Below are 13,970 nucleotides of genomic sequence, written 5' to 3'. Positions count from 1 at the left end.
TCCTAATCTGCTGACCTTACCATATGACATTGTTTGAATATTCAAATCTTATGTTGAAGTGTAATCTCCAGGGTTGGAGGTGGGGCCTGGTGGAGGTGTTTGGGTCATCAGGGTGGGTCCTTCATGAAAGGTTTAGTGCCACCCCCTTGGTGATCAGTGAGTTCTAGCTCTGAGTTCATGTGAGATCTGGTTGTTTAAAACAATGTGGTACCTCCCCACTCGCTCTCTTGCTCCTGCGCTTGCCCTGTGTGATACTTGCTCTCTCTTCACCTTCTGCCATGAGTGGAAGCTTCCTGAGGCCATCACCAGAAGCAGGCACTATGCACCATGATTCCTGTACTGTCTGCAGAACTGTAAGCCAATGAAACCTCTTTTCTTTATTATTTACCCAGGCTCAAGTATTTTTTTTTTAATAGCAATACAAGAACAGCCTAATACACCATCTCTGAAAAAGAATAACCTCGTGGGTATGAAACTCAGCATCTGGCAAAGTACCTGTTACATAGAAGGCAAGTGATAACACGTACACATATGTTTATTGCGGCACTGTTCACAATAGCAAAGACTTGGAACCAACCCAAATGCCCATCAATGATAGACTGGATAAAGAAAATGTGGCACATATACACCATGGAATACTATGCAGCCATAAAAAAGGATGAGTTCATGTCCTTTTCAGGGACATGGATGAAGCTAGAAACCATCATTCTCAGTAAACACAAGAACAGAAAACCAAATGCCACATGTTTTCACTCATAAGTGACGGTTGACAATGAGAACACATGGACACAGAAAGGATAACATCATATACTGGGACATTTTGGGAGATCGGGGACTAAGGGAGGGATAGCATTAGGAGAAATACCTAATGTAGACAACAGGTTGATGGGTGCAGCAAACCACCACGGCACATGTATACCTGTGTAACAAACCTGCACACGCATCTCACAACTTAAAGTATAATAATAACAATAATAAAGAAGGCAAGTGATAAATACTTGCTGAATTAAATATCTGAATGGATGGATGGATAGACAGATGGACAGCTGGATGGACAGATGAGTGGGTGGGTGGGTGGTTGAATGGAGGGATGAGCAGACCCTTGAGCATTTAGAGGGGGCATGGTATGAAGTTATATGCCTGATTTCGTCCTGGGTGATGGATGCCTAGGCCTGTCTTCCCATGCTCCTTCCTCTGTCTTAAAAGCAATCACAGGCAATTACAGTGGGATAACCAAATGGAGAGGCCAGGTGACTCTTGAAAAATAGCAATCAGACTGACGCCCAGGGAAGAAGAAAGGGTATGGGTTCAGTGTCCCAGCTCTTGAGGGACACTGTGTTTGTAGGTAGAAATGATGGAGGGATGTGCACTGACATTGTGTCACTGTGCTGGGTCTTGCTCTCCCTTCTCCTCACAGACTCTCTCTATAGGATGAAAGATTCTGAGCACCAAAGAATTGTTGTTCCATCTAGTCAACCTGGGGGAAACTGACAAACTCCATCTTGGTTCATTAGACCCATGGATGAATTATGAGACGTGAAGGGAAACCATGCCTGGTGCACGCTTAATGAACCCAGGGTCTCCAGTGATGGATGGATGGATGGAAGTGAACATTCATCTACTCTCACTTGCTCCAATGATGTCATTTTTAACCAACAGTGAACTTCACCCAGAAACAAACCTGGACACAGAGCAGAGATAAAGGGGGTGAGAGAGCCTCAGGAGGAATGTTAACCAGATTCCAGAAGCCTGCCAGTCAGTCCTGCTACGAGTTCATTTAAATGCTCAGTTTAGCTCTTGAATTAAAACAAGACAGGGCTAAAACTTTAATCAATCCAGTTCAGCCGCCACACTCAGGCATGAGCAGAGAATAAAATGAAGGTCACAGGAGAAGTCCGGGAGAGAGAATTTGACAGTCTGCGCAGATGAATGAGGTTATGCCAAATGGCCTTTGAGATGAAAAGGAGGCCCTGGTCGGCAGTTCATTTAGAGCAGGAGTGGCCATCTGTCAATAGCTGGGGCCAGATTCCCAATCCTTGTTCTTCTGGAGCATGCAGGGGTGTGTTTGTGTCCATGTGTGCGTGTATGTGTGTGTGTGTGTGTGTGTGTGTGTGTGTGTGTGTATGCTTACCTGCCAGAGTGGAGAGATAGGTAAGAAACTGCTAAAAAGAAAGAACTCCTCTTCCATTGTTCACCTAGTTAGAGATTTATGTTACTTAGCAACTAACTTCCATGGAGGATCCCTTCTTCCCTCCCTCTGTTCCTCCCTTCCTCCCTCCCTCCCTCTCTCTCTTTCTTTTCTTTTTCTCTCTTTTCCTTCCTTCCTTCCTTCCTTCCTTCCTTCCTTCCTTCCTTCCTTCCTTCCTTCCTTCCTTCCTTCCTCCCTCCCTCCCTCCCTCCCTTCCTTTCTTCCTTTTCTTTTTTATAGAGTCAGGATCTTAGTCTGTTGCCCAGGCTGGAGTTCAGTGGTACAACTATGGCTTGCTGTGGACTCAACTTTCTAGACTCAAGTTGTTCTCCCACCTCAGCCTCCCAAGCACTTGAGACTATAGGTATGTGCTACCACACCTGACTGATTTGTGTGTGTGTGTGTGTAGAGAGGGTCCTGCTATGTTGCCCAGGCTAGTCTCATACTCCTGGCCTCAATTGATCCTCCTGCCTTGACCTCCCAAAGTGTTGGGATTACAAGCATGGGCCAGCATGCCTGGCCTTAATTCATATTTCAATGTTCGAGTTGCTTCTTCACGTAATCAGTTGATTTTAGCCTGAATTCCTGAGCTCAAGGAAGGTGTGGCGATTTTGAAACCAGTGCCTATACCTGGTGGCGGGCCAAGGCAGCAGTGGTGTGGCCTTAGTAGCAGCAAGGATGCTGTATTAGCCAGGGGTCTCTAGAGGGACAGAACTAATAGGATATATGTATATATGAAGGGAGCTTATTAAGGAGAATTGACTCACACGATCACAAGGTAAAGTTCCATGATAGGGACAGCAAGGTGAGGAGTAAGGAAGCCAGTGGTGATCAGTCCGAGTCCCCAAACCTCAAAAGAAGGGAAGCTGATGGTGCAGCCTTCAGTCTGTGGCCAAAGGCCCAAGAGCCCATGCAAACCACTGGTGTAAGTCCAAGAGTCCAAAATCTGAAGAACTTGGAGTCTGATGTTCAAGGGCAGGAAGCACCCTGCACAGGAGAAAGATGAAGTCTGGAAGAGTCAGCCAGTCTGCTCTTTCATCTTCTCCTGCCTACTTTATTCTAGCCGCACTGGCAGCTGATTAGATGGTGCCCACCCAGATTGAGGGTGGGTCTGCCTTTCCCAGTTCACTGATGCCAAATCTCTTTTGGCAACACCTTCACAGACACACCCAGGAAGAGTACTTTGCATCTCTCAATCCAATCAAGTTGACAATATTAACCATCACAGATGTAAAGCAGGGGAAAGGGATGCCAGGGTCCAGAGACCGGCTTCTCCTCTGAACTTTGCTCAGCACCCTGCATGCAAAGGTATGGGAAAAGCCAACTGTCTGCTGTGGCTTAGGAAAAGTCCAGAGGTAGGGAGTTGAAAGTGAACACAGAGGCTAGTGGTGTGTAGCCAGGAGGATGCAGTGGAGGCCTCGAGGACCATCAGCCACATCCAAACACTGTCCTCCTGGGCACCCTACTCTCATTGCCTTGACCCCTCAGTGCCCTCTGGGACTTAGACACCTCTAAGGAGAGAGACCCTGTGTTAACCAAGGCTGCCTCCATCCCGTCTATCCAGACAGCCCATCCACTGTGCCTTGGCCACCCTACTCTCTCTCTGACTTTCTCCCACCATCTCTTTCCCTCTCTCACCTGCTCCAGCCACACTGGTCTGTCAATGCCAAGACAGTCTCCTGTCTCGGCCTTTGCACTCATTCTTCTTACTTCCTGGAATGCTCTGTGCCCAAATATGCTCAGGGCTCCCTTTAAACTTCAACTGCTCAAATATCAGGTTTCCAGAAAGGCTTTCTCTGACCATCTTATTTAAAATAACGCCACCATCCATCACTCTCAGTCCTGTTTAATTATCTTCAGAATGCTTATCACCACTGACATCATATACATATAGACACACACACACACACACATATATATCACACACACAGGCACACACACACATGCGCATATATATGTGTGTGTGTATATATATATATGTGTGTATATATGTGTGTGTATGTATGTGTGTGTGTGTATATATGTGCATGTGTGTGTGTGCCTATATGTGTGTGTGATATATATGTGTGACACATACACACACATCTCAGAGATATTGTGGATTTAGTTCTAGATCTCCACACTAAAGTGAATATCATGATCAAGTGAGTCACACACATTGCCCAGGTCCATCAGAGGGATCACTATGGCAGCTATATAGCCTTATAAAATGTATTTCTTAAATAACACAACTTGAAGGTCAAAATTACTCCTTGATCCATAAGCTTCAGGATAGATTTTGTGTTATCAGGCATGAAAACAACATCAATCTTCTTGTATATCTCCATCCGAGCTCTTGGGTGCTTAGGTGCATGGTCAATGAATAGTAATATTTTGAAAGGGTTTTTTTGTTTGTTTTTTTCTGAGCAGTAGGTCTCAACAGTGGGCTTAAAATGTTCAGTAAACCATGCTATAAGCAGATGTGCTATTAGCCAGGCTTTGTTGTCTCATTTACAGAGCACAGGGAGAGTAGATTTAGCATTGTTCTTAAGGATCATAGGATTTTCAGAATGGAAAAGGAGCATTGGCTTCAACTTAAAGTCATCAGCTGCATTAGACTCTAACAAGAGAGTCAGCCTGTCCTTTGAAGCTTTGAGGCCAGGCATTGACTTTTCCTCTCTAGATATGAAAGCCCTAGATGGCATCTTCTTTCAATATAAGGGTGTTTCATCTACATTGAAAATCTGCTGTGGCCACTTTCATCAATAACCTTAGTTAGATCTTTTGGATAACTGCTGTAGCTTCTCCATCAGCACTTGCTGCTTTACCTCAAGTGGTGACATTTTTATCCTATGAAAATGGCTCCTTTCCTTAAACCTCCTGGACCAAACTTTGCTAGCTTCCAACTCTTCTTCTCTTCCTCTCTTTCTTCTTCTTCTTCCTTTTCTTCTTCCTCTTCCTCCTCTTCTTCTTCCTCTTCCTCCTCCTCCTCTTTTTCTCCTCCTCCTCTTCCTCCTCCTCCTTCTTTCTTTTTCCTTTTTCTCTTCTTCTTCTCTTCTTCTTCTTCCTCCTGCTCCTCCTCCTCCCTCCTCTTCCTCCTTCCTCCTCCTCTTCCTCCTTTCTCCTCCTCCTCCTCCTCCTCCTTTCCTCTCAGTGTTTATAGAATTGAAGAGACTTAGGACCTTGTTCTGGATTAGGCTTGGCTTAAGTGAATGCTGTGGCTGGTTGGATCTTCTATCCAGACCAACTACAACTTTCTCTACATCAATAATAAGGCTGTTTCATTTTCTTATCATTTGTGTGTTTACTGGAGTGGCACATTTAATTTCCTTCAAGAACCTTTCCTTTGCATTTTCAACTTGACTAACTGGCATAAGAGACTTAGCTTTCAGCCTGTCTTGGCTTTCAATGTGTCTTCGTCACGGTTTAATCACTCACAGCTTTTGATTTACAGTGAGAGTAGTGTGACTTTTCCTTTCACTTAAACACTTAAAACCCATTCTAGGGCTATTCATTGGCCTAATCTCAATATTTGTGTGTCTCAGGGCATAGGGAGGCTGAATAGTTAGAACATATAACATTCATCTGTTAAGTTTGCCATCTTTTATGGGTGTGGTTAGTGGTACCCAAAAACAATTTAGTAGTAACAGCAAAGATCGCTGATTGCAGATCATCATAACAGATACAAGAAGAATAATGAAAAAGTTCAAAATACGACAAGAATTACCAAAAGGTGATACAGAATCATGAAGTGAGCGCATGCTATCAGAAAGATGGCCCAAACAGACTTGCTCCACGCAGGGTTGCTACCAACCTTCAATTTGTAAAATACACACATCTGTGAGGAGCACTGCAGCGAGGTGTGCCTGCAAATTTATTTGTTTGTTGATGTCTATTTCCCCCATTAGAACATCATTCCACAGAAGCAACGATTTGGTCTTTTTCATTCATTGCCGTATCCATAGCGCTCAGGACAGCACCTGTGCAGCAACCCCTCCTGAATAAGTGGCGGCTGTGCACAGCCTTCTCTGCTGCACTGCGTGGACATGAGCAGTGTAGGGAATGCAGCCTCCATCTGTCCCTTGTGGCTCCTGTCGCAGCCTTCTGCCTTCAGGACCCACCAGTTAAGCCTCTTCTTCCTTCTCTACCTCTCCACTGCCTCAGTCCAAAGAAACTTTATCCAGCCTGGGGCAGGGCTGTCTGGCTCTGACTGATCACATATTCTTCCAAATCTATTATTTATGCCTAAACTGTATGCCCTGAGTCTTTCAGGCCTGAGGCTTCTTATGCTCAAAAGCCAGGCTTTGAAATACAGAAAGCTTCTTCCCTTCTTAAAACTATGGTCTCTGCTGTGAGTTTCCAGAAGCCTATTTTGTAACGCAGAAGTGAAAGCTTGATTCCTTTTACTGCATTTTGCAATGTCATCACTTCACTAATGCGGGCGTGTGAATGTCCCTGCGGCTGCCTACATCAGAAGTCAGGCCAAAGGGTGAATAAGTAGTGTGAGGTTTTAGATCAAAGTATTATCTGCCACATACTCTATAGTATAGCGACATTCACTAAGTATTGCAAGTGTAAATGACCTTGGAAGCACTTTCTAGTTGGTGCCACAGCATTAGCAAACAAAGCTAAAGATAAAACCCAGTGTTGCTGGGGGTGTGGGAAACACCATGCATTGGTGTTTCCATACATAGATCCATTTCCTCCCTGTATCTGCCCCCCAGTGCAGCACCCAGTGTTTCTGGAAAGCAGTCTGGTAATAGTGTAATGACAACTGTGAACATTATTCCCCGATAATGCGTTGGTAATACCACTTTGGGGAATATACTCCATAAACATAAGTCAGAAGGAGAAAATGAAAAACCATATTTTTTTCAAAGATAATCATGGCATTATCTAGAAACAATGATAATATCCAAGATGGGAAAGTGGTTAAGCACTATGACCTGTCAAGACAATGGGATAGAAGCTAAGTCTTTGGGCTTAGGGTAGGACAATTTTGGGAAGGGTAGGTTACTTTAACAAATAAACACAAACCTTGGTGGCTTAGCACGATAAGAGTTTATTTCTTACACTCATTACAACCCAGTGTGGATCTGTAGGGGAGAGGGGTTTCTGTATGCCATCATGCAGGGCCCTAGGCTTCTGTGTCTAGTGGCTTCACCATTTCCTCCCTGTATCTGATAGATCCATGAGGGAAGAGAGGCAGAACAGAGGATTGCAAGGGAGGCTTCATGAGCCAGATTCGGAGGTCTGGAGGCAACATTACTTCTACCCACATTCTAGGAGTCAGAATCCAGTCACATTGCCTCATCTAACTACAAGGGAGGCTGGGAAATGTAGTCTTGCTATCAGCGCAGGGTGAAGGGGCGTTGTTTGGTGAACACATAGCAATGATTGCCACACTGTCAACGGGATATGCATTTTGACTATGTTGACACATGGACACTTAAAGATTAAATCATATTAAATAGACAAAGCTAAACACAGAAACATGAATTAGAACTGATTACTAATAACTATATAATTGCAATTATGTATACTGACCAATGCAGAAGTGATTTTAAAGTGCTGTGGGCTTTGTAGTTGTATGTTTTGTCCTTACTGTAAAATGAAAGTTCACAGGGCAGGAAAAACAGTGGTTATGGATTCATGTGACCAGATGTGGAGTTCCATTATGATGTTTACCTTTTTGAGACTTTTCCATTAAAAACACAAAAGCTTGTTTGCAGCAACATGGGTGAAACCAGAGGTCACTGTGCCAGATTGTGAAATAAGCCAGATATGGAAGGACAAATACTGTATGATCTCACACATATGTGGAATCTAAAAAAGTTAAACACATTGAGGCAGAGCTTGGAGCAGCAGTTACCAGCGGGTGGGGGCTGGAGAAAACAGGAAGATATTGGTCAAAGGGCTCAACCTTTCCGTTATAAGATGACCAAGTGCTGGAAATCTGATGGACAGCATGGATGGTAATGGATGTATTAATTAATTTGATTGTGGTTATCATTATACAATGTATACATATATCAAATCATCACATCGTACACCTTGAATATATTCAATCTTCATTAATTTTTTTTTTTTTTCTGAGACAGAATTTCACTCTGTTGCCCAGTCTGGAGTGCAGTGGTGCGATCTTGGCTCACTGCAACCTCCGCCTCCTGAGTTCAAGTGATTCTCCTGCCTCAGCCTCCTGAGTAGCCTGGACTCCGGGTATGTGCTGCCACGCCTGGCTAATTTTTAGTAGAAACAGGTTTCACCATATTGGCCAGGCTGGTCTGAAACTCTTGACCTTGTGATCTACCTGCCTTGGCCTCCCAAAGTGCTGAGATTACAGGCATGAGCCACTGCGCCCTGCTGTGTTAGTTAAATATTTTAAAATAAAAAGAAATTAAAAATATAAATGGAGTGTCAGTATGAAAAAATAAAAAGAGGGTTTTCTCAGTTGTATTTTCCTGATTATAAAATAAATACCTGTTATTGTAAAAAATTAGAAAAATGTTTTTTAAGGTATGTATCATTATTCAACTCACTGGTAAACACAGTTGATTCTACTTTACAGTTCTTTTTCCTGGGCATACATTTCTATATTTGAGATACTACAGACCATTTTGCGGCAGCATTTGTCATTTAACACTATTGCATAGGTATTTTTCCTTGCCACTAATATAGTTTTTCAATTTTAGTGTCTTTACAATATTTCATTATGTAGATGCACTATAATTTCATCCACTCTCCTGGTGGGGAACATTGTTTCCATATTTTGCTGGTATAGCTCACTCTCTAAGGAATATCTTTTACAAATAGTTTAACCCACACTTCTTTCTCTTTTTTTTTGTACTTTAGGTTCTGGGGTACATGTGCAGATCATGCAGAATTTTTGCATAGGTACACACATGGCAAGATGGTTTGCTGCCTCCATCCCCCCATCACCTATATCTGGCATTTCTCCCCATGTTATTCCTTCCCAACCTCCCTATCCCCCACTGTCCATACCCTAGCCCCCTCCAACAGACCCCAGTGCATGATGCTCCTCTCCCTGTGTCCATGTGTTCTCATTGTTCAACACCTGCCTATGAGTCAGAATATGCGATGTTTGATTTTCTGTTCTTGTGTCAGTTTGCTGAGAATGATGTTTCCAGATTCATCCATGTCTCTACAAAGGACATGAACTCATCGTTTTTTATGGCTGCATAGTATTCCATGGTGTATATGTGCCACATTTTCCTTGTCCAGTCTATCATCGATGTTAGCCCACATTTCTAATTACTTTTTAGGATGAAGTCCTTAAAAAGGAATTACTGAGTCAGAAAACATGAGTGTTTTCAAGGTTCTTGATACACATTGCCCAAACTGTCTTCCAGAAGGGTCATATAATTTGTATTCCTCTCTCACTTCACTTTTGTAGCATCTGGTACTATTGATATTTCTATTTTTTGCTAATTTGATAAGCAGGAAATGATCTCTGGTGACTTTTAAAATTTTTTGGATTCCTTTTGTGGCTGAATAGCTTTCTTATGTGTATTAGCCAAACATTTGTATTTTCTCTTTTGTAAATTATCTATTCATAACCTTTTCTATTTTTCTTATTGATTTGTATGAATACCTTGCATAGTAAGAATATTAACCTTTTTGGCTGTCACGTATGTGGCTAATATTTTTCAGTTCATCGTTTGCTTTAAATTTTTCCGCATGTAGATGTTCACAGTCTTTGTGTGATCTAATATGTTAGTCCTTTTCTTTGTGACTTCCTTCATTATTTTATACTTAGAAACATTTCAATGAAGGGATTAAATAAATACTTATCTATATTTTCTTATGGTTTTCATGTTTTTCAGGTATTATAATTTTAAAATGTCAGGAGTTTATTAAATTTTAGGATGTGAGATAAGAATTTAGATGTTTAAACCACCAAGAGAGCCAATTTTTTTTTCAAAATCACATTCAAATAATTCATTCATTTCTTACTGACTTGTAATACCTCCTTCACTAGCTGTGAGACTCTTATTAAAGTGCAGATTTTAGAATCTGTAAAGTGAAAATAACAATCTGTCACTGACCACCCAGAGTTGTCATGAAAATATACTATTTATTTGTAGATAAATCTATAAATCATACGTATAAATCTATGTGAATAGAATGAGATAAATAAGTTGGGCATGGTGGCTCACGCCTGTAATCCTAGCATTTTGGAACTCTGAGGGGGTGGATAGTTGGAGCTCAGGAGTTCAAGACCAGCCTGGGCAACATGGCAAAAGCCTGTCTCAACCAAAAACATAAAAAATTAGCCAGTTGTGATGGTGCACGCCTATAATCCCAGCTACTCAGGAGGCTGGGATTGGAGAATTGCTTGAATCTGGAAGGTGGAGTTTGCAGTGAGCTGAGATCGCGCCACTGTCCTCCAGCCTGGGCAACACAGTAAGACTCCCTTTCAAAACAAAAACAAAAAACTCCAAACAACAACAAAAACGATAAATAGATGCCACTTTGGGGGAGGGGGATCAGTTTTAAAAAGCAGATGAAAAAATGACAGCAGTAGGTATGTTCAGATTAAAAACGAAAATGACCTGAATTCAGGTTTAGGTCCGCTGACCTGACCTGAATGAAGTTCTCCCAAGAAATCTTTTCCCTGGGGGCAAAGGCAGCAGTGAGCTGGGCACCGAGGTTGGTATGGAGAATGTGAGTCATGGGCAGATTTCTTTCTCAATTCCTAGAAAGCTCTTGCTCATGAGACAAAACGTAGGGCTGGAAATGGGCTTGGGTTTAGAAGGTAGGGGAGGAAATGGGCAGGAGACATGGGAAAACAGCTGCACATTTTTGAGGCATTTTTTTCAGCATACAGACTATTAAGTGGCAGCCGGGTATGGTGGCTCATGTCTGTAATCCCACCACTTTGGGAGGCTGAGTAAACAGGTAGATTGCTTGAGTCCAGGAGTTCAAGAACAGTCTGGACAACATGGCAAGACCCCATCTCTATAAACAGTATAAAAAACAATTCGCCAGGGGCAGTGTTCTGCACCTGTAGTCCCAGCTACTTGGGAGGCTGAGGTGGGGAGGATCACTTGAGCCCAGGATGCAGAGGTTGCAGTGAGCCAAGATTCTGCCACTGCATTCCAGGTGGGCAACAGAGTGAGACCCTGTCTCAAAAAATAAATAAAATATAATGAATGAATGAACAAATAAATAAATGAAAGTGGTTTTCAAAAGGTGACATGTTCCAAATGTTTAATCAGATCTGGGCTGATATACTGCTGCCTAAAGTGCTCTGAGATGTTTCTGGAATTTTGGTCTGACTTTGGTCGGGACCGTGCCTCATGAATGAAAGATCCCTTACACGCTGCTTTCTTATGGATTTGACCACGTCTATAGGTTGTAAAACAAAACCCAGAGTTCCACTGTTCACAGTCTTCTGTTTTCTCAGCTTTCCTTTTTCCATTTCAAAACAAAACTAAGTCATATTGCTCAGTATTCAAAAAGCTGTGAGTCTAGACAGGAGATTATTAAGTGTTTTGTTTGTTTGTTTGTTTGTTTGTTTTTCCATGGAGAACAACAGTAAAAGATCTAATACCTACTCCACATAGCCTTGAGTAATTTTTTTCTGTCATCTTTAAGAATGATGCACAATGTGTGAATATGGCCCACAGTTGGGGCCTAATTATGATTCTCCAGCGAGTGCGCTGCATTTTGGAGGAAGTCTTAAACGAGCACTTAAGCAGTAATGCCTCTGAGCACACCACTGTGGATCTGGAAGAGGGCTTTGATTCCTGCACCCGGAGCTGCCTAGGCCCATGCTGCTCCCACAAGCACTTTTATCACGAACTTATTAGACCATTATGGTCTGCGATTGTTTTTTACTGCCTTTGATTTTTTTTCTGTTGTCAGACATGAGGAAAGTGATGCGTAATATGATCCAAAATGCTCTTGTTTGTTTTAATCTGCTGTTTTAATATATTATGGCTTCCTGCCATTACCCTTCTCTAGCAGGGCCCCAGGGTCCCTTGGAGACAGTGGAAGCCTGGAATGTGCCGGGCACTTTGGGGATTTGGTGTAAAGCGGTGGCATGTGTGCTCCTGCCAGGTGGGACCTCAGAGCTGGGAGTGGAGCTGGCAGCTGGGCTCAGAGGCTTTGGAGGCCACTGTAAAAAAGAGTGGCCTGGGGACTGGGCAAGTGGAACTTGCTCTCCAAGAGATCTCTCCCAACTGTGAGTTCCTGCAGGTGTTTGTACGGATTTGGGGTCCAAAGCCTTCTTGGGCTTGAGGTGGGTTTAGGGCAGCTTCCAAAAACCCAGCTTGGCAATGGTGAGAAGAGATACCTACTCCACGAAGTGCTTCAGAATGGAGCTTTAGGATGAGGTGTGGTCTTGAGTGATGGCATCTGTGATGATTACCCATAGTTGTGGCTCTGTCACTAACTGAGCAGATCCTTTCCCTCTCAGAGCCACTTGGTCCCCCATGTCTACATGAAGGGGATGAGATTAGACCCTTCATAATCCCCAGCCTCCCGTCAGTTCCCTGGCTGGCCTTCCTGATATCTTAACATAGGCAGCTGTTCCTGTTCCTCTTCCAACATATGAGAAACTGTTGGCTTCTCAAGGCCAATGGCCAGCAAGCTGGGGAAGGCCATGAACAGGGCTATCTTTGTTTTAAAAAAAGGTTTAACTCCAGCCTGGCCAATATGGTGAAACCCCATCTCTACTAAAAATACAAAAATTAGCCGGGTGTGGTGGTAGCCTGTAGTCTCAGCTACTTGGGAGACTGAGGCAAAAGAATCACTTGAACCCGGGAGGTGGATCATGCAGTGAGCTGAGATGGCACCACTGCACTCCAGCCTGGGTGACAGAACCAGACTCTGTGTCAAAAAAAAAAGTTTTAATTGACACATATTTCTGGGGTATACAGTGATGGTGTCATACATATAATGTACAGTGATCAGATGAGGGTCATTAGCATATCTTTGCTTTTGCAGTGACCACCAAAGTCATCCTGAAAGAGAGATGGCGGAGCTTGGTCCACTCTACGTGCCAATCTGGCTGCCGGCAAGGAGGATGATCAACTCTGAAGGCCTGCAGCCACACCTTTAATAAGAGACCCCTGTCTTGAACTCTTCATTTAATCAACGAACAAATAGTGAGTACCGAGTATGTGTGCACATCAGCTCTTTTCCTCTTCATATCAGCCCTGAGAGACATGCAGGAAGGGTGTTTATGCCTTCTTTACAGATGAGGCGACTGAGGCGCAGTGTTGGGGGCCATCACCGGCACTGAGAGTGACTATGCAGAGACTGGAACCCAATTCCCTTCACCATTAGACCAGTGCTTTCCTGCTGTATTGCAGATGGAGCAATTTTCTCATGACAGAAAAACCCTCACTTCTCAATTTCACCAAACCATTTATGGTTAAGGGAGAAGGACAGGAGTTGGCCTCATCTCTACACATCCATTAAAAATGTTTCAATTTAAGAACTCTGGGCTGGGCATGGTGGCACATGCCTGTAATCCCAGCATTTTGGGAGGCGAGTTGGGTGAATCACTTGAGGTCAGGAGTTTGAGACCAGCCTGGCCAACATGGTGAAACCCCATCTCTACTAAAAATTAGCCAGGCCTGGTGGCAGGTGCCTGTTATCCCAGCTACTTTGGAGGCTAAGGCAGGAGAATTGCTTGAACCCAGGAGGTGGAGGTTGCAGTGAGTCGAGATTGCACCACTGTACTCCAGCCTGGGGGACAAGCCAAAAACCAAACAGCAACAAAAGCAAAACCTCTGTAGAGGAAAATTAGAACATACCCGTGTACCTGGGCTCT

At 43.3% G+C, this 13,970-nt stretch overlaps 1 long non-coding RNA gene across 2 annotated transcripts; it reads left to right on the top strand.

Annotated features, from left to right (window-relative positions):
- The first annotated feature begins 224 nt into the window (after window positions 1-224).
- Window positions 225-13,655, top strand: LOC108304554. Of its 2 annotated transcripts, XR_001825300.2 has the most exons (4): window positions 225-353; window positions 8,736-8,820; window positions 9,451-9,541; window positions 13,139-13,655. It is a non-coding gene; the product is annotated as an uncharacterized LOC108304554 (long non-coding RNA). The 2 variants fall into 2 exon arrangements; XR_005200324.1 differs by lacking the exon at window positions 8,736-8,820.
- Window positions 13,656-13,970: the final 315 nt, after the last annotated feature.

The sequence above is a fragment of the Cebus imitator genome, unplaced genomic scaffold (genome assembly GCF_001604975.1).
Source record: "Cebus imitator isolate Cc_AM_T3 unplaced genomic scaffold, Cebus_imitator-1.0 Scaffold55, whole genome shotgun sequence".
Taxonomy (NCBI): Eukaryota; Metazoa; Chordata; class Mammalia; order Primates; family Cebidae; genus Cebus; species Cebus imitator.
The sequence above is the reverse complement of the archived record's forward strand: the minus strand, read 5'-3'. Positions and strand labels throughout refer to the sequence as shown.